Genomic DNA, 25,387 nt, shown 5'->3' with positions numbered 1-25,387 from the left:
CAGCATTTACTGTTTGTAGATTTTTTTGATGATGGCCATTCTGACCAGTGTGAGGTGATATCTCACTGTAATTTTGATTTGTGTTTCTCTATTAATAAGTGATATTGAGCATTTTTTCATGTGTTTGTTAGCCATCTGTATGTCTTCTTTGGAGAAATGTCTGTTTAGGTCTTTTTCCCACTTTTTTGGGTTGTTTGTTTTTCTGGTATTAAGTTGTATGAGTTGTTTGTATATCTTGGAAATTAATCCTTTGTCAGTTGTTTCATTTGCTATTATTTTCTCCCATTCTGAGGGTTGTCGTGTCACCTTGCTTATAGATTACTTTGCTGTGCAAAACTTTTTAAGTTTAATCAGATCCCACTTGTTTACTTTGGCTTTTATTTCCATTACTCTAGAAGGTGGGTCATAGAAGATCTTGCTTTGATTTATGCCATCAAGTGTTCTGCCTATGTTTTCCCCTAAGAGTTTTATAGTTTCTGGTCTTACCTCTTGATGAGGGTGAAACAGGAGAGTGAAAAAACTCATATTTCAGAGTGAAAAAGTCACGTCTGACTCCGCAACCCCATAGACTGTAACCCAGTAGGCTCCTTTGCCCATGGGAATTTTCAAGGCAAGAATACTGGAGTGGGTTGCCACTTCCTTCTCCATGGGATATTTCCAATCTAGGGATCAACCCACATCTCCTGTGTTGGCAGGCTGATTCTTTACCATGGTGCCACGTGGGAAGCCTGCTGTGTATACAACATACTCCTAATAACATAAGATGTTCTAAATTAACTTTTCAGACTTAAAACTTTTTCAGGGCTCAATGTAACACTATTTAATTTTTTTTCTCTAATGTATAAGAATGAGGGATTAATGGCTTATAATCACATGGTTATAATCCAGTATGGAAGAAAAATAAGAATTTTAATGCAAAGATCTATTTAGGAGATAGTTTTTGAGAAATTTTAGAAATAAAGTAAATATACTTAAATATAGTTTCTTAATAGATTGCTGGAAGAGTACTCAAAGAAAAGAAAAGAGACAAGAAACTTTAAAGTAAACAACATTAAAATCCTTAGTAAGCACTTGTATACTAGATCCCTAGGAGGAATTATAACATCTGCTGGGATTTTTCCTAATGTGAATTCCTGGGCTACCAATTAGAAATGGAAAAGTACTTGAGTTGTGCATGTAGCCATGGTAACTAATCAGACTCTAGGATTCTCCCACACTAGCCTTTGGTCATACCACTAGAAGAAAAGAAAGAAAATGTTGACATTGTCAAAGAAGAAACAGGGAGGTCTTTATCTACTTAAAACTAGGATGGGTGGAGTAGAGGGAAGCAGTGAGGTTCTGAAATCTCCTTGAAGCAGCTCAGATTAAAGAAATCAAAGCAACAGTCTTTGCTACCTGGGGAATGGACAGTTTGGGTTCCTTTAGCAGTGATCCCTCTGATAAGCCACCTTGCGGAGGCTGCTCCTCCTGCCTCGTGGAGCTTTCTCTCAAGTGTTCAGTTTCCTTTTTTCCTCTGCGTACCGTGTTTCATTCGAGGATTTGAGTACAAGAAACATGAAAGTGATCATACTTATGAAATAATGACCTCAGATTTTCCTGTTCTTGACCCTAGCTGAACTTCTCAAGAAGAAATGGCCCTTTTACAAGCTGTGATGGACTGTGGCTTTGGAGATCGGCAGGAGTAACCAATCAGATGTGCACCAAGACCAAGGAGGAGTGTGAGAAGCACTCTATGAAGCATTTCATCAATAACCCTCTGTTTGCATCTACCCTGCTGAACCTGAAGCAAGTGGAGGAGGCAAAAACTGCTGACACTGCCATTCCATCTCACTATGCAGATGACCCTCCCCGACCTACCTCTGACTCCTTGCTTTCTCAGGACGTGGTGGGATACATGCCAGCTCAAGCAGATTTCATAGAGCAGTTGGACAATTATGCGAAGTGGGACTTAAGAGATATTGATCTTGTCGAAGATGACTGGGACATTTTACACGCTCTGAAGATGGCTGTAGTAGCTATCTATCATGCCAGGTTAAAGGAGAGACAAAGATTAAAAAAAATTATGAGACCATGGATTAATCAACCTTGGGAAGTTTCAGTTAGTGGAACGATGATACCCCAAGGAAGTCCAAGACCTTTATGAAAAAATGAGGCGATTTGCAAGGATAGTGGGGCCGGTGGAGCCTGACAAGTTCATTGAAAGCCAGGCATTGGAATTTGAACTCCGAAGGGAAATCAAAAGGCTCCAGGAATACAGGACAGCAGGCATTACCAATTTTTGTAGCCCCAGAATCTACAATCACCTCAAGAAGAGGAACCCCTCAAACGCAGAATGCACTCCGAGATCCTCCAGTACATCCAGGACAGCAGCGTCTGCCTGCAGTGGCTCCGCCCGCAGGCTGACATTGATTCTGGCTTGAGTCATTCTGGTGGAATGACTTCGAATTCAGGTAGACGAAGTGTACTGCCCTTGAAACTCAGTGGCCTCCCTGGCACAGAGAAGTGGAGTGAAAAAAAAAAAAAGGAGCTCTGTCAGATGGTGAGGTTGGTCCCAGGAGCTTATTTAGAATACAAATCTACTCTACTGAACAAATGCAACAAGCAAGGGGGCTTGAAACTGGCACAGGCAAGAGCATTCATCAAGATAGACGTGAACAAAACCCAGAAAACCTGTGGTTTCCTCATCTGAGAGGGATACATTACCAAAGCCTGTGAGGCTCCCTAGGAGTGTTGTGGGCCAAAGGGCCACAGGGCATTCTGGAGCCTCGTTTTTGAACTGACTTCTCATTGAGAAAAGAAGGAAAGCAAAAAGGAAGCCTTCAGTTGTATTAGAGTCTACTTCCTTCTCCACCCTGCTTTAAAATACTCCTGTTGTTGGTATTGTGCTGCAGAGTGATGTGCTAGATAAGCTATTATTAATTGTGTGTGGGCATTCATTCCTAACACCTCTTGTAACTAAAACAAGAACCATAGTACCTCACATCACAGTAGAACTAAACCAGTCTGTAGTCCCAGGAGTCCAATTCAGATCCTCGTACCTGCTTGGGAGGTTGGTTTTCTGATTATCTGTTTTGCCTTCAAACATTACAGACAGATGTAAGATAAAGAGGCTATATAGAGAGAAAGCTTTCTCCTTCTGTCTGAGGTTTTCTTTTTAAGCTAACAACTTATGTTTATGAGCAGAAAGGAGGAAAACCTCCCCCCTAATGGTCTTGTCCCAAACTGTACCTTGAACTTGAATGTCTGGCTCTATAATCTTCAGTCTGACTCTCTCATCTGCAGAAGACTTTTCGAGTAGGTTACACCAGATATAAAATGTCTCTGTTATTTTTAGAATGCATGGATTAAAATGTTTTGCTACTTAAAAAAAAAAAAAACTAGGATGAAGAATGCAAGATGCAAACAGCCAGATTATTATTACTTTTTAATCAAGAAGCACCTGAAATAATCCTGCTAAGTTTTCCATTGAGTTCATGGCCTAGAAAATTTAATACAGCCCTCAGAGAGCCTGTGGGCACAACACAAAGGTGCCATCTAAAATTTGAAATATTTAAAGTCCCAGTATAACCTTTAAAAATGCTTGCAAATTTTGTATTCTTCTCCTTAATATATCAATGCTACTTTTGAAGTAAAAATGGCTTCAGCTACCTACAAGTTAAATTACTAGCCTTTTTCATAAATCTTTGAATAAAATCAATGCTTTCTAAGAGAACCATGCTTATTTCCAGCTTTATATTCCCAAAGCATACTCAGCTGGAGAAGAATGACCCAGAAAAAATCTAAAGGTTTCCATGTAAAGATCATATGCTTAGGATAACACTGAGGTCTCTAGTGCTCCAGAGAAGGAGGACTATCTGCTCTTCAGTTAGTGAAGACTTTTGGTATTTTATTCACTCATTCGTGTCTGATTCTTGCAACCTCATGGACTATAGCCCACCAGGCTCCTCTGTCTATGGGGATTTCCCAGGCAAGAATACTGGAGTGGGTTGCCAGGGGATCTTCCCCAACTAGGGATTGAACCCAAGTTTCCTAAAATGTAGGTTCCCACCAGGGAAGTTGATATTTTAAAGATATTTTTCATTACTAGGGGAACTACTAGTACTACGATACTACTGGTCATGTCTTGAGATCAGAGAAGAAAAAGAAATTATACTTTAGGTTAAACTAAGAAAAATTCAAGGGAAAAACAATGATTTTCCCAGCTTTGGCCATGCTATGCTCATCTTTAGACCAACAGCAAGTGAACTTAGACGTGAATGCCACGATTTTGCCAAAAGAAAACTGTAAGGTTTTAGGTCCCACAGTAGTCAGACAGCATAAGGTGAGGCAGTATGATTAGAAATCTGAACAAGAACTTTCTTTTCCTTCTTTTTTCAACTGACCATATAATCGACTATATTTTTTGCAGGTGTACAACATGGTTTTTCAACACATACACATTATGAAATGACCTCCATAAATCTAGTAACCATCTATCACCATACAAAGTTTTAAATTATCATTGACTATATTCCCTATGCTGTACATTACCTCCACAGGACTAATTTATTATATGACTAGAAGTTTGTACTGGGCTTCCCTGACAGCTCAGTTGGTAAAGAATCCACCTGCAATGCAGGAGACCCTGGTTTGATTCCTGGGTTGGGAAGATCCCCTGGAGTAGGGAAAGGCTAGCCACTCCAGTATTCTGGCTTGGAGAATTCCATGGACTGTATCGTCAATGGGGTCACAAAGTCAGACACAACTGAGTGTAAATGCTTTGCTGTGCAAAAGTTTATACTTATTAATCTCCTTTGCCAATTTATCCATTCCTCCACCTGCCTCTCCTTTGGCAACCCACTGGTTTGTTACCTGTATCTATGAGTCTGTTTCTGCTTTGTTTGTTAATTTGTTTTTATGTTCCACATACAAGTGAAATTATACAGGATTTGTCTTTCTCTGACTTTTCTCACTTTGCTTAATACATTCTCGATCCATCTATGTTGTTGTAAATGGAAAGATTTCATTCTTTTTCATGACTAATATTCCATTTCATAAATTAACAACATCTTCTTTATCCATTCACCTATCAATGGACACTTAGGTGGCCTCCAAGTTTTGGCAACTATAAACCACTGTGCTGAACAAAGGGTTGCATATATTTCTTCAAATTAGTGAGTTTTGTTTTCTTTGTATAGATGGCAAAGAGTGGAATTGGTTAGTGGTATGGTAGTTCTATTTTTAATTTTTTGAAGAATCTCTATGCTGTCTACCATAGTGGCCACACAAATTTGTATTCTAACCAATAGTGTAAGAGGGTTCCCTTTTGTCCACATCCTTTCTAGCATTTATTGCTTGTAGATTTTTTGATGACAATCATTCTAACTGATGTGAGGTGATACCTCACTGTAGTTTTGATTTGCAACTCTCTAATAATTGGTGATATTGAGAATCTTTTCATGTGTTTGTTTTCCATCTGTATGTCTTCTTTGAAGAAATATCTATTTAGGTCTTCTGCCATTTTTTCACCAGGTTGTTCTTTTTATTATTGAGCTGCATGTGTTGTTTGTATATTTTAGAAATTAATCTTTCATCAGTTGCCTCATTTGCAAATATTTTCTCTCATTCTGAAGACTGTCTTTTTGTTTTGTTTATGGTTTCTTTTGCTGTGAAAAAAACTTTCAGGTTTAATTAGGTCCCTTTTGTTTTTTCTTATATTCATTACTCCAGGACATGGGTTACAAAAAAAATCTTTCTGCAATTTATGTCAGAGAGTGTTCTGCCCATGTTTTCCTCTAAGAGTTTTAGTGTCTGGTCTTACTTTTATGTCTTTAGTCCATTCTGAGGTTTGTGTGCGTGTGTGTGTGTGTGTGTGTGTGTGTGTGTGTGTATGTGTATGTGTATGGTGTTATGGAGTGTTCTAATTTCATTCTTTTACATGTAGCTATACAGCTTTCCCAGCACCACTTATTGGTGAGACTGTCCTTTCTCTGTCGTATACTCTTGCATTCTTTGTCACAAATTAGGTGTGTGGGTTTATCTATGGGCTCTCTACACTGCTCCACTGATTTATTTTTTTGGTAATGTGCCAGTACCATACTGTTTTGATTACTGTGGCTTTGTATTATAGTCTGAAGTCAGGGAGCCTGATTCCTCCAGCTCCGTTTTCTTTCTCAAGATTGCTTTGGCTATGTGGGGTCTTTTGTATTTCTATGTAAGTTGTAAAAAAATTTTGTTCTAATTCTATGAAAATTTCCATTGGTAATTTGATAGGGATTACACTGAATTTGTAGACTGCTTTGGGTAGTACTGTTAATTTTTTTTATTATTATTCTTTTTGTAGTTCTCTCCTTCTTCTTCTATTGCTCTCTTCCCTTGTGACTTGATGACTATCTCTAATGTCATAACTGAATTCCTTTTCTTTTAATGCTTATGTATCTACTGTAGACTTTTGGTTTGTGATTACCATGAAGTGTATACATAATGACATATAAACAATCTAAAACCTATATATATAGGTATATAGGTTATATATTTTAGGCTATAGGTTATATATTATATATATTATATGGTTATAGGTTATAACCATATATATATATTGTTGTCCCTTTTAGGCTGTCTCTTAAGCTGAAATGCATTTTAAAAGACTTATATTTTCATACCCCCCCCAAGTTTTTATATTTTTGATGTTTTATTTTGCATGTTTTTATTTTGCATATTCTGTAAGTGGTTATTATAGATTTGGATGATTTTTACTACTTTTCTCTTTTAACCTTCTTACTAGTTTTGTAATGTTACTATATGTTTGCCTCTACATGAGATTTTTTTCTTTCATAATTTTCTTATTTCCAGTTGTAGCCGTCTCTTCTCCACTTAGAATAATCCTTTTAACATTTCTTGTAAGGCCAATTTAGTGGTGATGAACTCCTTCAGCTTTTGCTTGTATATAAAACTCTAAATGATAATCTTGCCAAGTCAAGTACTCTTGGTTGTCGATTTTTTCCCCATCATATCACTCTACTTCCTTCTAACCTGCAAAGTTTCTACTGAAAAGTCAGCTTATTGTATTCTGGGAGCTCCCTTCTACATAACTAGTTGTGTCTCCATTGCCACTATTAGTTTCTTTATCTTTGCTTTTTTTCATTTTAATTATATTATGTCTTGGTGTGAACCTCTAGATTCATCTTGTTGGGGACTCTCTGTGTTTTAGACCTAGATGTCTGTTTCCTTGCCAGGTTAAGGATGTTTTCAGCTATTATTTCTTCAAAAAGTTCTTTACCCCTTTCTCTATCTCTTCTCCTTCCAAGACCCCTATAATGTGAGAATTCGTGCACTTGATGTTATCCCCAAGGTCCTTTAAACTGTACTAATTTTTTTCATATTTTTTTCTTTTCAGTTTGCATTATTTCCACTACTCTTGTCTTCTAGATCTCTGGTCCATTCTTCTATATCATCTAATCTACTGTTGATTCCCTCTAGTGTACTTTTTATGTCAGTTGTATTCTTCAGTTCTGGTTGATTCTTTATACATTTTTTTATCTCTTTGTTGAAATTCTCATGGTGTTCATCCATTTTTATCCCAAGTTCTGTGACCATATTTATGACCATTATCTTGAACTTTTTATTGAGTAGATCAAAACATTTCCATTTTATTTAGTCCTTTTTCTGAAATTTTGTCTTGGTCTTTCATTTGGAACATATTCTTCTGTCTCCTCATTTTGCCTAATTCTCTGTGATTACTTTTTTGTATTTGGTAGGTAAATTACATCTCTCAACCCTGGAGAAGTGGTCTTATGTAGTAGATGTCCTCTGGGACCCAGAAGCACACCCCGCTCTGGCCACCAGAGCCAGATGTGTAAGAGGTATCCCCAGTGTGAGCTGTACGCCCTTTCTGTCGTGGTGGTACTCACTGCTACAGTCACACTGGTATTCAGGGCTGGCTCCTGGCCCGGCTGGCCGCCATGCCCAGCAGTGTATGACTGTCGGTACACTGCAAATAGGGTAGGCCCTCAATGTGACTGGGTATAAGGTACAGTGGTATGTTACTGCTGCTAGGGGGCAGAGATCCCCAGCTTACAACCACTGCAGAGGTCCTGGTAGACAAGGCAAGCCCCTAGCACAACTGGCTATGAGACCTGGTATTGCATAACCACTGCAGGAACTGGTTGGTGGGGCAGGCCCCTGGAAGTAACAGACTAGAAGGAATATTTCAAAATGGCACCCCCTCTAGTACAGCTGTCTGCAAAGTAGAATAAGATCACAAAAATCACTGCTGCCAGAATCTCAGTCCCCAGGGAGTGTTACAGCTGCCTCCTATCTCTCTTCAAGTTTAGCAAGTGGCACCTTTCAAATTGCTGCCTCTACACTGGGACTCAGATTGAGTGAACTTCTGCATGTGCCCTTTAAGAGTGGAGTCTCATTTTCCCACAGTTGCTTGGCTCTCTAAACATAAGCCCTGCTTAGTTTTCAAAACAACATTTTGGGGGCTCATATTCCTGGTACAGACTCCCAGGCTGGTGAGCGTGAGTGAGGGTCAGACTCCTTGCTCCTCAAGAAAGACCTCTGTAGTTGTGACTTTCCTTCCACTTTTCTGTTTCACATACTGGAGATATGAGTCCTGACTAGACCATATCTCCAACCCTCCTACCTATCTTGTTGTGGCCCTTTCTTTATATGTATTGTGGTGGAACATTTTTTCTGCTAATCTTCAGGTCATTCTCAGAGACGGCTGTTCTGTAAGTAGTGGCAATGCTGGTATGCCCATGGGAAGAGGTAAGCTCAGGATATTCTTACTTTATAATCTGGATTCAGACTCTGAACCAGAACTTTCTGCTGGGGTAGGGAAGAGTGCCATCTCTGATGGAGAAAGGTACTATCTCTGAATGCATATGATAAGTAAAAATGAAAGTGTTTGTTTCTCAGTCATGTCTGACTGCTACCTCAGGGACTGTAGCCTGCCAGGCTCCTCTGTCCATGGAATTCTCCAGACAAAAATACCAAGTGGGTTGACATTTCCTTTTCCAGGGGATCTTTCTGACCCAGGGACTGAACTCAGGTCTCCCACATTGCAGATTCTTTACCATCTGAGAGGTGCTAAGCATGTTCAGATGAGTCACTAAAGTTCCGTTTACCCTTCAGATCTCAGTCCAGTCATTGTTCCCTCAGAGAGGTCTCTCCTGATTCTCTGGTGTTAGTTTCATCAGTCTCTTCACATTTCCTGTAGACTCTTCTTAAACCAATAAATATTTGTGTTCTCAACTTAAATGTGTGAACCTTTAAGGTATACTGCAGGCAGTGTATCTTATTCTCACTGTCTTAAATATAGTGAGCCCTCACTAAATGTAAATTGGTTACTAGATTAAATAATGACCACTTTACTACCAGACATCAGTGGTAAATAAGTAATAATATTGGCTTTATGCTCCCTCTCTCTCTCTCTCTTTTCGTTAATACATTCCTTCCATTTATGAGAAGTGTATATATGCCTAAATAACCTTAAAACTTTTCTGTAATGGCTTATTTTCTGAATAAAATGAAAGCAGATCTATCTTATCTTTCCCAGATTAATGTATGTTGGAGCAGCTCTGAGTGCTGCTGAACTACCCTTCATTCATATCAATATCATCATTTTGGTGAGGCTATTAAACATATAACATAATACCTGGTGAAACAGCTTAAAATTAAGATACAATACAGCCAAGATAATTGCAATAAACTGGAAAGATACATGGAGAAGGTGAGTTTCTTATTTATTGGGGCTCTTCCCAAAAATAAAGATGCAAATTTTTAAGAGAGAGAAAAACAATTGAAAACACACACAAAACAGGTCCTATTCAATGAATTATGACTTTTTGGTTATTTCTCCCTAGTAGTTGTGAATGCAGACTGTAAAATATTAATCAGGTTCAATCTCTATCATGCAGGACAGATGGAAAACTCAGATATAAATGTTACTAGTCTTGATTCAGGTCATTTGGAAAAGTATATTCTGGAGCTAGCATGCACTGGTCAGAGATTAGAACAAATGTGATTGGACAGTAAAAGCAAAATGATGTCATTGGTTAAGTCATCTGAGACAGGTGGTCTGTAGGCTGCACCTTAATTCCCATACCATCTTCAATCTGTCAGATAAAATTAATGACTCACTCCAAACAACAAATGACTGTTGTTTGGGGCTACAGAACAAATTCTTCTGCAAGGTCACTACATATGAGCACCACACACTTTATTCATCTCTGACTGAGACAATCAAGGGAGAAATAACAAATTTGAATCTGACATTGCAGTCCTACCACCGTGGCATTAGGAAAGCAAGAGAATCAGGGCCTTTTATATAAAGAATATGACATGGCCAAAGTGCTACAAGGAATAAATGATTTAAGAAAAGAAATTTGATTCTCAGATATATGATTTAGAGATCAGACACACAGAAAAAAGCCCCATCTCTAAAATGTTGACATAGCAAAGGAACCTGCTATAGTATCAAAAATTTATTTTCACAAGAGTCAAGGAATTTAAGAACTACAGCATGTGGTGGCACACAGATTTTTTTTTTCAGGCATTCTGTCATCTGTCTCAGCACTGTACTCAAATGGGTGGGGAAGTCCAAGTGAGTGAGGAAGTCCAAGTTTGCTAGGCTACAAATTGTTGATTTTTTTTTTAGGAACGAATGGACTAAGTAACTGACTATGGATTTCCCATCACAAGAGTTCAATCATAGGCCAAAATACCACTTAGTAGAGATTTTAGGTATAGATACAGTCTTTGACATCCCTTCTAAGTTTCATATTTCAGACTACCAAATTATCCTGTACTTCTCCATATCACATATAGCTCTTATAATTATTTCTTTAACAGCTTTCTTCCTGTAAGTACCACAAGGTCAGGAGCTAATTCTACCTTCCCCATTGTTGTGTGCTCAGAGACTAGCACAATGTCTAACAGATAGTGTTTAATATAATGCTGTTTATTAACTGACAAGTCTTATAAACCTAAAAAAGAGTGATTGTTGAATTAAATGTTTTGAAATAAAATTGGCATGTGCTGTGTTGTACTTAGTCGCTCAGTCATGCCTGACTCTTTGCAACACTGTGAATTGTAACCCACCAGGCTTCTCTGTCCATGGGGATTCTCCAGGCAAGAATATTGGAGTGGGTTGCCACGCCCCGGGGGATTTTCCTGAGCCAGGAATTGAACCCAGGTCGATTTAGTATCGAGCCACCAGGGAAGCCCAAAATTGGCATGACTTCCTCCTAAATTTAAGTGGAAGGTATTTTAAAGAAAGTTTAGACTATTGTAACTTCTGAAGTTTCAAGTTAAAAAATGTGGAGTTTCAAGCTGACTTCATGTTTCATTATTACAGGGAAATAAATATCATGTTAATAATCATAAATATCATTTCTAGTTTCCTAAACCACTCCTAGTAAATATTAGTAGGTATGTGTGTAAAAAAAATATATATATATATATGAGAGAATACATGGAGAGAATAGGGGCTTCCCAAGTGGCGCTAGTGGTAAAGAACCCACCTGCCAATACAGGAGACATAAGAGACGCAGGTTTGATCCCTGGGTGGTGAAGGTACCCTGGAGGAGGGCATGACAGTCCACTCCAGTATTCTTTTTTTTTTTTCACTCCAGTATTCTTGCCTGGAGAATCCCATGGATAGAGAGCCTGGCAGGCTCCAGTCCATAGGGTCACAATCAGTCGGACACAACTGGAGAGACTTGGCATGTACATGCACACATATAGAGAATACATGTAAAAGAATCATATAAAGAGAGATAAAACATAAATAATATAAATAGAGGCAGTTGTATTATTCCAAACTTTTATTTCCCTTGAATTATCATTGAAATGATAAAATTTAGTTAAATATTTTCTTCCAAATAGATAATGTTGCTACTTCTGTCAAAATTCTTTTGAAAGTTTTAGAAATTTTTGACAAGTGCAATAATAAAAAATAAAGATGCCACGAAATTAGGTATGATTAACATTGGGAAGAAAAATCATAAAATCCAAAAAGACTCTGTCTTCATATTACTTCAAAACTGACTTCAATTTCCCATTTTATTTTCATGAAACTAAATCAGAACTGTAGAATATAGTGTGATTTATTTCAGAAAGATGACAGCCATTATTTTACATACTCAAATGAGAGACAACTGACTTACATCAAAGGACTGACAATGAGAAGTTTATGAATTTTAACTTAAAATGTGCAAACTCTGAATATACAATTTCTATTGTTCCCTTCTTTCACTTTTTTTTTTCAAATATCACACTGATAGCATTAATTGTATAAATCAGGGATTTCCCACACCTCTCAATGTCAAGAGCTGCAAACTCAGGGCTTACAGGTGGAATGACAGCAGACAGATGTATCTGTAAAACTGATACAAGGATCATGTATCCACCAGTTTGCTGTAGTTGATACCACTTTCCCTTATTCTACACTAGCCTTCTTATACATGTGCACAATCTCCCTGGCACTTTCTGAGGTCATTTGATTTTTTTGACTCCAGACTTAGACAAACCCCTAAGAAATCACAAAACCTTTTTTCATTTTATTCAATCAAACTATCATGCTTCATAGATATATGTATAATTATGTGCCTTCATGGAAATAATTCAGTGCTCCAAAGGTAGTAAAAATATTAATGCAACATAAAAAATTCAGAATAAAACATATATGAATAAATAATGAAATTTAGAAAGATTACACAGTATCTAGGCACATAGCCAGATGTTTTTTACGCAGTATATTATTCAGTGCTCAAAACTATGAGAAAAGGTAATATCATTATCACCATTTTGTAGATGAGAGTACTAATGTTCATCAAGATAAATATCTTACCCAAGGTCAGCTAGTAATGGCTAGATTGAAATTCAATCTAAGTGCATTGACTACATATTTGCACTGTAAATCACAGTAATATTTTATGTGTGTGCATGCATGTGTGTGTGTGTGTGTGTGTGTGTGTGTGTGTGAAGACAGAAAGACAAAGATATTGCATATATGAAAAGGCAACTTTTCCTTTCTTCTCATGAATGGTTTCTTGAAGAATGTAGATTTTGACAAAGGTAATATCTTCCATTTACACTATGCTGAACAGATCACTGGCTGAACAAACTTCCGTGACCATGCAGCCATTTGGCAGAATAGAATCTTCAACATCATTATTATATGGGGTGTCAAATTGTATTATAATACACTAAAGCATTTATTATCTTTATTGCTTTTTTTATTGATGTGATGGATACCACAGGACATAATGCCTGAAACTGTAACAAATATAATTTAATATAATGACTTTAAAGAAATAAGTTGGAAAAGGTATGAAAAGATAGCAATAGCTTGTTATATGGCAAGAATTGACTGACATATTTTACATGTAGAGTATAACAACAATTTTTATAACATTTTCTATAAGGATGCCCTCTAGTTTTTGTTTTAGTAATATGAAAACTCCTTATTAACTGAGTAGACTTAATAAGCCAGAACCATAAATTTAGCTGAATATGTACTTCAGTTTTAGCAATACATAGCTTGATTGTACTCATGGAATAGTATGAGTTTGCACTTTCCATATCAAAAATAGCATCTATTGTATGCTGTTAATAGTAAAGATCAAATTATATAAAACAAGAGAAGCACTTACATAGTAAACACCAGTCATCATAGCTGTTATTAATATTAAAACATAATGATACACATGATGATACCATTAAAGATGTAGGAATGGGAAGAGCACAATGATTAATTTCTATAAATCAGACTTACCACCGACCTTGTCTTCTCTCTGAATATAAATTTGTGATTCCTGGTTGGTCTGATGTGATAAGCATCTGCAGGGTGATTGCCTATCAGATGACAGGTTTAATTGTTAGTTTTGAATGACTAGACTCAGAAACAGTACTAACCACAGAACATTTTTAAAAATAAAATGAAAAATAATGAGATTATTTTCTTGTTTCAGCAAGCATCCTTCATCTTGTCTCTCTTACTGAATGCATCTATAAATCCTAAACATAATAGAGGGAGCAGCTATCTGAGAACATCAGTCTTTTCTTATCTGGTTTCAACAAAATCTCAGATCTGTAAGTGGACATCAGCACGCACAAGAAGCTATGGAGGAGAAGACATCAAGTTATGAGGCTCCTATCAAGTTAGGTAGGAGGATTAGGAAAGCAGCCTCATAATGCTCAGAGAGAGAAGTGGACAGCTTTCTCTTTCTTCTCACTGTTGTCTCTTGCCCAAGCCCATGATGACTCATGAAGGCTTAACACTATGGGGGAGGATAAATATTCCCTCTGATAAATGGAACCATGAAGCCAAGATGTGGGGAGTATATTGACTGCTTTTATGTCTCTCTGTGATTCCACTGTTTGGCTCCCGACATGATCACATTCAAAGGAAATGAGTGGAAGAACAGTGCAAATAAAATCCCATATTTCAAGCCAGAGGATTCCTGGGGAACTAGAAAGTATTAATGAGATTATAAAGAGGGAGAGTATTGGTAAATAATGCTTATAAATGAATTTATGAACTACTGAACTCACCACTGAGCTGTGCATATATACTTTTGACCCTAAACAATATATAATAGACTTTTTGTAAACAAGTAAGATATAGATCACTGTCTAGATCTCAGACTGACTACTGGGTAGCACACACATGTGGCAGATACAAAGAGCACTGTAAAGGCTTTGAAATAGAACTGATGTGGTAAACACAATTAAAAGAAGGCCAAACTAGAACTTTTCGTTTGAGTGGCATTGAGTGTTTTTCCTGCTAAAACAAAAATGTAAATATTTCTAATAAAATTTTAAGAGACTCAGTGTCTCATAAAGCAAAATGTCCATGATACAATCCAAAATTACTTGGATATGAAGAATCAGGAAATCTAAATTTGCATGGAAAAATCAATAAACATATACCAACACTAAGTTGACAGAGATACCAGCACTTGTCTGACAAAGACTTTCATGAAGCTGTTTTTTTCTTTTTAAATCTTACAAAAAATAGAGACAGAAACTCTTGAAATGAATGGAAAGCTAGAAGCATACTACTAAGAAACAGAAGTTACACAGAAAATAAAATTGAAATTTTCTAACTGAAACAATAACCAAAATTCTAAAATATCATTTGATGGGCTCAATAATCAGAGCTGAAAGGACAGAGCAGATAAAACTTCAAAAGAGATCAACAGAAATTATGCATTTTCTTTAACAGAGAGAAAGCATTTTTAAAAATACTTGAATGCCAATCCAGTGGAAAGTTCTTCTGGTAGACAGGTTACTATCACTGGTTCTTCTGACAGTATTAGTCTGGACTGATGTTTAACTAATGTCAGGCTTTCCTCTCCAAGGGCATGGGGTATAGCTGGAATGGTATAGGCTCACTCATAAGTATTTTCTGCTGTTTCCCCATAATCCAATTGTGTGATTTCTGATTCTAGGTTTTAAATAAGTTGTAAGTGTTCAGTTTCTACACAACTTCATCACCTGCTAAGAATTTAAAAATCACATTCTCTGCTCAGCTGTTAATGCTAGGATCCATATTAGTTTTATAAGCTTTTTCCTGTTTTAAACAGCTTTGTTTGAGGCTTTTGGCTTATGAATTTTATTTCTGTTTGTTGATAAGAAATGTAAGAGTGGAATGTTAATAAATGTCAGTATAGTTCTGTAATGTCAAGAATTTAAAAATTTTAAAATAGATTGGTTAAAAAATGCTTCATATTTGAAAAAACTGAGAACTACCATCTTAAAAAAAATAAAAACAACAGAAAGTAGAAATAGGAATTAGTGAAATAGAAAACAAAAATAATAAAGGAAATCAATGAACCTAAAGACTGATTAATAAAATTGATAAAATCCTAGCAAGACACACAAAGAAAAAAATACAGAAGACATAAATTCCCAATGTGGAGAATTAGAGAAAGAATATCACTACAGAGCATGTAGACATTAAAATGGCTGTTATGGAACACTATAAACAACTCTACACACATAAATTCAACAACTTAGATAAAATGGACCAATTTCTTGAAAACTGTAAACTACCAAAACTAATCTAAAATTAAATAAATAATCTGAATAGTTTTGTAACTACTAAAGAAACTGAATCAATAGTTTAAAATCTTCTTTTAAAGAAATCTACAGGTCTGCATTGTTTTGCTGATGACTTCTGCCAAACATATAAGGAAAAATTAACATCAATCCTATAAAACATCTTCCTGAAAATAGAAGAGTAGAGAACACTTTCTAACTCATTTTCTGAACTCCAGCATTAGTCTGACACCACAGCTGAGTAGACAGGATAAGAAAAAACAACTACCTACCAATATTTAAGGAAGCAAAAAAATCTTCAGCAAAATAGTCATAAATTAAACCTAGCAATATATTAAAAGCACAATAAATCACAACTAAGTGGAGAATTATAGTTAGAATGCAAAGTGAAGTTAAAGTCACTTACTCCTGTCCAACTCTTTGCGATCCCATGGACTATACAGTCCATGGAATTCTCCAGGCCAGAATACTGGAGTGGGTAGCCTTTCCCTTCTCCAGGGGATCTTCCCAGCCCAGGGATTGAACCCAGGTCTCCCGCATTGCTGGCAGATTCTTTACCAGCTGAGTGACAAGGAAAGTCCAAGAATACTGGAGTGGGTAGCCTATCCCTTCTCCAGCAGATCTTCCCAACCCAGTACTTGAACCCAGGTCTCCTGCATTGCAGGCAGATTCTTTACCAAGTGAGCTATGAGGTATGCAAAGGCTGGTTAGTATTTGAAAATCAATCTGTATAATCTCTCACATTAATAGTAAAAAAAAAATTATAATTTCATGTAGAAAAAACATTTGACAAAATTCAAAATTTATTCCTAATAAAAACTCTCAGCTAACTCAGAATATAAAGGAATTTCTTCTATCTTACTTTAAAAATTATTTAGAAACCTTCAGTGAATATCTTATTTAAAGATGAAAAACTGAAAGATTTGCCTCTAACACTGTGAACAAGATAAGGATGTTGGTTTTCACCACTCTTATTCAACATCTTACTAGAAGTCCTAATCAGTGAAGTAAGCCACCAAATAGAAATTAAAGGTATATGGATTGAAAAGGAAGAAATAAGATTTTTCCTATTCATTAATAACATGATTGTTTATGTAAAAAATAATAATAAGTCTATTTTTGAAACTCCTAGAACTAATTTGTGAGTAAAGCAAAATTACATAATACAAGGAAAATACACAATATATTTCTATATATCACCAATTGGAAATTGGAGCAATTATAAACCAAAATTAAAAAATAATAGTATGTACAATATCTCCAAAAAATTAAATTATTAAGTATGAATATAATAAAACATCTGAATGCTCAAAAGTGAAAACCTGATGAAAAATTAAAGATAGCATAAATAAATAAAGAGGTTTATGTCTGTTACTACATATTAAAATTACTTTCAATTATAAATTTCTGACAGTGTAAAGCGCTAGTTTGGATGTGGAACAACTGAAACTCTCATTCATTATGAAAATGCAAAATGAAACAGCCATTCTTGAAAACAGCTTGACAGTTTCTTGCAAAGTGAAGTATGGATATATTTACCATATGACTCAGAACTTCCACACCCAAGTATTTGCCCTAGCATAATGAAAACATATGTTTACATAAAAACTTTTTTCACAGATGTTTTCAACAGCTCTACTTATAACCCTCCAAAACTGAGAACAACCCAATGTCCTTTAGTAGGTTAATGATTAAACAAACTGTGGTACTTTTATGCAATGAACTCAACAGTAAAAATGAACAAACTCAATACATACAGTAGTTTAAGTAAATCTCAAAAACATTATGGTGAGTGAATTAAGCCAGTCTCAAAATGCTGTGTACTGTACAATTCAATTTTTATGATATTCTCAAAAAGATATCTGTAGTGACAGAGAACAAATTATTGGGTACCAAAGTTTAGAAGTAGGGGCAGGGTATTACTACAAAGGGGTAGCAAGAGTGAGATTTTGGGAGTCACAGAGCTCTTCATGTAATTTGTGTAAACACTACCTTACTGTTGTTGTGTTTACACAAATTTATAAAATTCACAGAGCTGTACCTCCCAAAAGGCAATTTTACTGCATGTTAATTTTTAGAATTAAATGAAACTAAAATATAGATCAACAGAAACTACTTGTATTCAGGATAATTCTCAGCCTAAAATAATAGGGAGCTAAACTAATATTGCCTTAACCAAAAATGCTTTATTTTTCATATCTAAAAAGTCTCCATATAAGCATAAAAATGATTAGCTGCTTGAAAATGCTGTCAATACACAGGTACTTTCTATTTGGAGGTCATTATCCTTAGCCTATTGACTTCTCATCCTCTTGCTAAGGTTGCCTCTTGACTAAAATATGGCCACACTTGCTCCAGGCATTAAGTTCTTGCTTAAGGCTGGAAGATGTGGTTAAGAAGAAAATCATATCTGCCTTTATCAAGAAATCAAAGGCTTTCCAGAGACCACTCACTCCAGCAGACTTCTCTTTACATTTTATTGGCCAAAATTGAATCATTCACCCACCACTGTACCCTGATTGTGTATTCAGTCACTAGTGAAGAATTCAGTTGTTGTTGCTATTTAGTCACTAAGTTGTACCTGACTCTCTGGTGACTCCATGGACTGTAGTTCACCAGGCTCCTCTGTCCTTGGGATTCTCCAGGCAAAACTATGGAGGGTGTTGCCATTTCCTTCCTCAGGGGATCTTCCTGACCCTGGGATCAAACCTGCATCTCCTGCACTGGCAGGTGGGTTCTTTACTACTGAGCCACTGGGGAATTTAGGGATTACCTTAATTCTACAAATCATGATTAATCTCCAGGGGCCAGAGGAGAGGCCTACTGCCTGAAAATTTAGCAAAATGTACAAGAAACTGTTTCTGCTAATTAAGAGCATGACCTAAAAATATCTCGTCTATTATTTCCACATGATACACGAAATTTTTTAAAGACTACTTCACTCTTAAAGTATATTCTTTTTCTCTAATTAAAACAATCATTTCAGATGTCACCACAGTACTCTAATATATCCAGCCTATATGATAAAAAATGCTTTTGGGATAAGATTAAATTTATTTGTCTTCAAAGACTTTAAAAAATACATTAAAAATGTATATGAATATATACACAGAGCAACTACTCCTTTGAACAAAGTAAACTGCTACAAATATCTGACAGAAATTTTAACAGCCAAAATGTTTTCATTCTATGCACAAATCTTTCAAAACATTTTCTTTCATACAGTTTTCCAACTACCTTAAGAAAGAGTATTTTCTTCAGAATTGCCTGAGTCCCAATATCATTTGCTTAAGTACTGCATGATAACAGGGCATTGTCAAGTAAAGGATATTTGAGGAAGGCAACAAAGAGGTGAGGATATATTCTCACAAAGTTCACATTTCCTTTTTATTTTAAAAGTCTGCAATGTTTTGGTGCAGCCTTTGCTCCCATCTTCATCATTTATTTGCTCTGAGCAAAACTTCCAACCAGAGAAGAAACATTTGGTACCTTGGGTTGTTTGTCCTTTTATAAGCCTTGCTGATCTTTGCTTCTGGCAGCTCCTTACATTTTGTGGTTTCCCATGGAGTATGCAAAACACAAAGCAAGGTGTATTTTAGTCTAAGGTGGTGTCAAAGAACAATATCAAGTGTTCTTGTAAGCGCTTGCCAGTGCATCAGCATTTTAAAAAGCTCAGACGGAAATCCAAATGGCATTCAAGCTCTTTCTTAAGATCTTATATAAGTCATCTTGCTAACCTAATGGTACATTAAAAAAAAAAATACTAAGGTCTTCTGAGCAGTGTGCAGGTGAATCAAATATAAACTGCTAACTACATGCTGTACCAGCTATAAAAGACAGGTACAGTGTCTGGTTACCTTCCCCTTAGGGAAAAAGAGGAAGCAGTTTTTCTGTCAGGGGAGTGTATTATTTCCTTGGTTCTGTCTCGTCACAACAAAAATTTGGAGCGACGGACGTTAAAGCCCTTGGACAGACGGTGTCACAGTTATCAGACAGATCAGTGTTACAGCTCTCAAACAGATCAGTGTTACAGCTCCATTTTATTTAGAAAACAAAGGAAAATACATCCCCAAGGCGTGAGGGCATGCCAACCCAAAGGACGCGAAGAGAAGAGAGAGAGAGACCCGGCCCTTTGGCTCCTCTTTTTATATGTTTTTCTCCTCCCCTGGGCCTGCCCTATGTAAACTGGGCTACCCAGGAGCGCTGTTTGTTCTACCTGGAGTCTTCACTCCTCGGAGCTTCCTTTGTTCTATTTTCACGGGCTATTCCCTTCCTTGTCTTTTAGCCACCACCATTCTGGACTCCTTTTTCCTATTCTAACTACCTAACAGTTCGAAGCAATTTCTGTCCATTTCAGAAGATGACAAGTTTCTTTAAAGATGGCAACCTATTAAAAGTAAGATGGATATGACTGAAATTTCACTCATCATCTAGAAGAAGCCAAACAAAGTAAAGTATCCTTCCTCCCACTCTCAGTTCAATTTCTGGCACTTGGTTGAAGCATTCTGTAAGGAGAGAATGAGGATGATTCTCTGCATGCACACACCGAAGGAAAACAGTACTGACCACCATGTTCAATGAATAGATTTATCCAGGTAATATCATTTCAGAAATCTAATCCAATACCACAGATCAGGTTTTGTTCACAAAATATATTCTGTAAAGTTATAAAATTGTCTGTTTCTGTGAAAAGTCCAATAGTTTACTTGAATGTGTAACTCACTAAATTATAAGATAAGTTTTAAAATTCCCAGCACTTCCTTTTACTCTTAGAAAATTAATTTAAATTCAGCTTCATCAAGAAAATAGCTTCTATCAGATATAAACTCCCATAAATTGATTACACTTTATTCTTACCTACAATTGCTTTCACTGAACTTTACCTCTAAGGCTTCTGCCTCAAAGGAGTTGGGGGCAGGGGGTATTAACTCGCAAGACAAAGAATCCCTCTTGTAATACTCAACTTCCCCTGGGATTTTATTTAATGTTTTGTAGAACTGATAGTACCTCTCTGGTAAACTTCTTCTAGCTCCCACCAATCAACTGTTGCCCTTTCAAAACACAATATTAATTTGACATTATTACTGTCTTCTCTTTATTTCTTTTACTCCCAAATTCCTGCAATGAATAATGAATGTAAGAGAAAATACTTTTCTCATTGTATTATTTATTATAAACAATCTTCTCTACTGTTAAGTGTGTGCATGTGTGCGCATGTGCATATAGACACACACACACACACATACACACACACACACACACACCTCCCGTCACTCTTCAGTGCAGGTCAGCGTGCCATGTAGTAGTCATCTGGAGACCTACACTTGTGAAACAATCTTGGAGGAGAAAGAGAGATTAATACTGTGGTTTTACAATGACTTTCTCATTTTAGGGCTTCCTAAAGTGGTGCCTCCGATGGTGAAGAATCACCCTGCAATGCAGGAGACCTGGGTTTTATCCCTAGGTCAGGAAGATCCCCTGGTAAAGAGAATGGCTATCCACTCCAGTACTCTTGCCTGGAGAATCCCAGGTGGGCTATAGTCCATGGGGTCACAAAGAGTTGGACATAACTGAGTGACTAACACTTCCCATTTTATATGTCAGCAATGCAATGTTAAGTGTGGAGAGATCGGAAACTAGTTTAAGAGGCTGTAGAATAAAGGGAAGAAGCACAAGAGCCCTGCTAGTGGTCATAACTAAACATAAGGTTCACCTCCTTTGGAAAGCATATCCAAAGCCCCAGATCTACCAGTCCCAGAGTTCAAATCCAGGCTCCACTACTTACTAGGTGTATGACCTTGAGCAAATTAGTTATCATATCTGAAAATCAATGTATTTATCTGTAATGTTAGTAAAGTAACAGCACCTACCTCAAAGGATTATCCTATAAATTAAATGGATTACTATCCATAGGGTATTTTAAAAAGCACAGATCACACAACAAGCCAACCCAAAAGGTTAGATTTTATTTTTCCATATTTTCCCCTAGATTATAAATTCCTTAAGTACTGGCACTTTGAAAACCTTAACAGTGCCTGGCAAACAGTGTTTGCTTAATACAGGCACGTCAAATGTGTAGCATATATGTGAGTGAATGAGTGATGGTCGCTCAGTTGTGCCTGACTCTGCATTCCCAGGGACTGTAGCCTGCCAGGCTCCTCTATCTATGGAATTCTCCAGGCAAGAATACTGAAGTGGGTTGCCATATCCAAAATCTCATGTGATATACATATATACAACATATTGGAGAAGGAAATGGCAATCCACTCCAGAATTCCTGCCTGGAAAATTCCATGGACAGAGGAGCCTGGCTCGCTGCAGTCCTTGGGGTTACAAACAGTCAGACATGACTTAGAGACTGAACAACAACAGTACTATATATACGTATGATGTACATATATATAAGCTCATATAATGCTTTCATGAGTTCCATAAGATAAATATTTTAATCTACATTTTAATAGATGAGGGAAAAGAGGTTAAAAGAAATCATATAATCTACCCAAAATCATACAGCTAATCAGAATTCAAATCCAGGCCTCTCTTTCTGTAGTGTTCTTTTCCATTACTGCACACCATCTAGAAGTAGGTGAGCCAATTTACCTACTATACCACCATAGCAGCATTTATTACATAGCTAAAATTATTTTTTGTGTGAATCTTCTCCAATTCTGCCAATTATTCAATTAGCAGGCAACATGCTATATTTAATTAACGGCCAGTGTTAGCACAATGGATTAAAACAGGATCAAAGAACAAACAATTAGAGGGAGAGCCAATTAATTTTTAAACAACTGAATATCTTTGGTGAGGGAAGACTCATGATGACTCCAAGGTTTGTAGCTTAGCCATTAACTAAGATTTAGAGCATTGCAAAAAGAGAAAGTTGGGGAAGAAAGCTGTCTAGGCAGGGTTGTCAAGTTAGCAACAGGGCAAACAGACTCTGCTCAAAAGGAGAGGTCTGCCCCAGATACAGCTGTAGGATGCATCATCATATAGATAGTCTAAAAAACATAGATGAAAATGAGTTCACTCAGAGATTTAAATGAGACTTTTTTAGGTGTATGAAAGTTCAGGCAGCATACAAGCAAAGTGAACTAATAGTAACCTAATATCTCTCACTTTTTCCAATGCATCCCATAGTTCTAATGTATTCCTGGATATAATTATTTTGCCTACTCTCCAATTTATCATTTCTTCAGTTGGTTAATGATATTAAGATATTAATTAAATGAGACCATTAGACTAAGGTGGTTCTAATGCCTATGTAAGGAAACCAAACTCTAACCTAGAGTCAATTCAAGTAAACATATTTGTATTTGAGGAGGTGAAATTTATGAACAAGCAATCACAAACAGGAAACTAGGCTTTCCCGATTAAGGCAACAGCTAGAGTTACAGTCAATCAAACAATTTTCTTGCTTTGCTACCACATAGGGGCTTTTCAAAAGCCTTTCCTCTGAGTCCTGTCAGCAAAAACTTCTAACCACTTTCTGTTTGCACGCATGCTAAGACACTTGAGTTGTGTTTGACTCTTTGTGACCCCATGAACGGTGGCCCACCAGGCTTCTCTGTCTTTGGGATTCTTCATGCAAGAATACTGGAGTAGGTTCCAGTCCCTTCTCCAGAGGATCTTCCCAACCCAGGGATTGAACCTGTGTCTCTCATATCTCCTGCATTGGCAGAGACGTTCTTTACCTCTAACACCACCTGGAAAGCTTTTGGGTTGGCGCTGCTCAATTCAAATTGATGCTTGCTAAAATTCTTGAAAAATTTAATGTGCCTGTTTATTTTTCAACAGAAGAAAAATGTACAGCACAAATGCAATACACTACATTGCATTTTAAAAACTGACCTTGATTACTGTCTTCTAAAATGAAAGATTTTAACTTGAAGAAGTTTCTAGCAACTTCTAAATGAAGAATGAATGGGAGCCAATGAAGTATCAGTGAATAGAAAACCCAATTTTGGAATAAGACACCAATGCTATTTGGACACTAATGACCACCTATCCTAAATGGAAATCATTTTGTTTTTCCAGGATCTATTCTTTCTTCTGGTAAAAGTATCACAGTTTTGATTTAAGGAAAAAACTTTTCCCTATGGAGTACAACCTTTTAAGATTGTAAACCAAGGAGTTTAATTCTCTTCTGACCAATGGGTGCATGGATGACCCCAGTTTGGTGAGTAAAATCTGGTTCTCTCTCAAAACTAAATGAAATTTATTCAGAAAATACATCTATTACACTCTCCACATATCAGACTCATTCTAGAAATAAAATATTGACTTGTGCTTCCCAGAAAGCTATTTGATTTTGAATGTATGCTTTACTTTCCTATGTACTAGATTATTCTATACTAATCACAAGAAATATAAATCACAAAATGGAGTATTTGTCCTTCATTAACATTATTAAAGATGAAATTTTATTTCATTTTTACCACAAATATCTAGACAAAAATATTGAATTTAAGAAAAATAAAAAATAGCCTACAAACAATGATTGCTTAAAAATAATATTTAAAATATTAGGTGTTGTATAGGATCATAAATAGGGAAGACTTTCCAAAATATATAACTAGCTCACAACCCATCTCTCTCTCTAACCTGCTATTTTGGTAGAAGTGATATAATTATCATTAGAAACAGTTTAAGTATTCTTTCTTCAAATTCACCTGGATATGGTCTCCTGAGACAAAATGTAGATACCTTGAAGCTGTGGAGGGGATCAAGCACCCTAAGGATAATGGCACTGTGGTTATTGTTTCTGTGGTTTTGGAGAGCATACTTGGAGCTGGGGCCCCAGAGCTCCACACTAGAATTCCAAGTCGCAGCTCTGAGCTATAGATTCACAGCCCTTGCAGGTACAGTTTACTTTTCTGGCCTCAGGTGTTTCCCCAACTCTTTTGCACCAGAACCTGCCCCCTGACTCCCCTGCTCCAAAAGAGCCCCAGCACTTTGGGGGCAAGGCATAAAGGAGAATTTGGGTTTACTTGGCAGGTGGTATGAGCCACACTTCCTAAGAAAGCGTGTGAGACAAGAAACCTCAGGCACCTGAAGCACCCAGGACTCCTCGGAACACCCGGCAGTCTCGCGAGATCCCAAGCAATCCCCCTTTCTCTGGGAAGAATGGTTGACAGCAGCCCCCGCCACCCGCCCCCGGGGTTGATTTTGCCTTTCTCGGAGCCTCGGAGCGTCAGCCTCTGGGCTCATCCTCACCCTGCCCTTCCACGGGACCTGCACTTACTTCTCCAACACACCAAAGCCACACAGCACACCTCGCTGGCTGCTTCTGTGGGTTCCCGTCTGCCTTCCTGGGAAGCCCCACACTCCACCC

The 25,387-nt window shown here is 37.0% G+C and overlaps 1 pseudogene; it reads left to right on the top strand.

Moving 5' to 3' along the window:
* The first annotated feature begins 1,402 nt into the window (after window positions 1-1,402).
* On the top strand, window positions 1,403-25,025 carry LOC133046610 (transcriptional adapter 2-alpha-like; annotated as a pseudogene).
* Window positions 25,026-25,387: the final 362 nt, after the last annotated feature.

The sequence above is a fragment of the Dama dama genome, chromosome 25 (genome assembly GCF_033118175.1).
Source record: "Dama dama isolate Ldn47 chromosome 25, ASM3311817v1, whole genome shotgun sequence".
NCBI classification, from domain to species: Eukaryota; Metazoa; Chordata; class Mammalia; order Artiodactyla; family Cervidae; genus Dama; species Dama dama.
This window is presented reverse-complemented; position numbering and strand designations above follow the sequence as displayed.